The following is a 1,643-nucleotide window of genomic DNA, read 5'->3' on the forward strand; positions in this document are numbered from 1 at the left end:
TAAAGGGATGTTTTAAGTGAAAAAATGGGTGAATCACAATCATTGATTCATACCTAACCCTAAGTCACCCAAGTCTTCTTAAGCAGGACAAACCCTAAAAGATGTAAGAGTGGATTGCAAGAAGAGAGAAGTTTGCATGTGCAAATAGAGCATTCATGGTGGCTAAGGAGTTATGAATTGAGATACATTGCAGAATCAGTTAGAGGAGAATAGAGGAAAGGAGTTAGAGGATAGCAGTGATACATCTAATCAGAGATTATCAAATACACATTTGGAAAGAGGTGATTTTTTATCTAATAGCAGAGTGCTAACCAAAGGATCATCGTTGAGACATTCTAGCAGGTGAATCAGTTAAATCTCTTAACAGAGTAGTCCTAACAGGATGTTGTAAATCCTTTAATAGGGTTCTTACTTCATTGTAAGTTAAAGTCCTTTAATCAAGAACACTTCTAATACGGTGTTGAAATCCTTTAACAGGATAAGATCTAACAATCTTGTAAGCCTTGAACAAAGCAGACCTTTCACAAGGCAGAGCATAGTTTATGACTAAACATTGTAGCCTTCATTGGATTATACACTTTATTATTGCAGTAGTGGAGATTTGTGGGTGTCATCCCCACCCCAATTTTACCTTCTGATTGAAGGGTTTCTGGATAACCAATTAAATTGTGTTAGACATGTGTTGAATGATATTTGCTTTCATGCTATAGATGAATATGTTTAGCTAGCTATTTCAGTTTGCATTCAAATTGTGAGATCAATGTGTGGTGAATGAATTTGTGGTTAAATTTTTGAAGGATAGATTCACCCCCACCCACCCACCCCCCCAATTTACTTTCTCTATTGTATTTTCAATAATTGGTGTCAAAGCAATTAGTTCTCTAGAAAGGAAAGCTTTGTAGCTTTGAGGAAAGATCTTAAAGATGGAAGTCTACAAGTTGGGAAAGATTATTGATAATCAGGAGACTGAAATCTAGTTTTCCCTACATCAGTTGAATGAAGCAAGAGATGAGTTGAAGTTCTCATTGAAGAGAAGGAAAAAGATAGCTATTGAAGAGAATGACACACAATACCAAGAGATTGACACTACTGAATTATTTGTAGATGGAAACACAAGTGAAATTGATGCAACAATTGAAGATCTGATGGAAAAGAATGGACCCCTAACTAAAGAAGTTAGAAATCTTAAGATGGAACAAGAAGTCCAATTAGTATTGCTATGTGAGGTGACCAAGTAGAAAAAGAAAGTTGAAGAGGACAAAGTCATGATTAAAGATGAAAAAAGGATACTGACCAACAGACTAGAAGAGAAGACATCAGAGGTGAATAGGATTGCTCACATACAACTGGAAAAATTGAATCAAATGATGATTGCTAATCATGAATGGAATGAAAGAGATATTGAAATCAATTGCTCACATACAACTGGAAAAATTGAATTCAATTGCTACTTGACACCAATCATCAGATTTTTCAAGGTATTTATCGTATGCAAAGCTACATTGTTTGAATTTACGCAAACCCTACTTAGTTGTTATGGTGTTGAGCTCTTTTTCCAATGTAGTTAAGGAAGGAAAGAAAGTTTTGAATGTTCAATTGATAAGTAATGAGATCAAACAATCACATTTTCAGGCAATTCCTGA

This window comes from Cupressus sempervirens, chromosome 2 (genome assembly GCF_028749045.1).
Source record: "Cupressus sempervirens isolate cs-2001-9-10 chromosome 2, ASM2874904v1, whole genome shotgun sequence".
NCBI classification, from domain to species: Eukaryota; Viridiplantae; Streptophyta; class Pinopsida; order Cupressales; family Cupressaceae; genus Cupressus; species Cupressus sempervirens.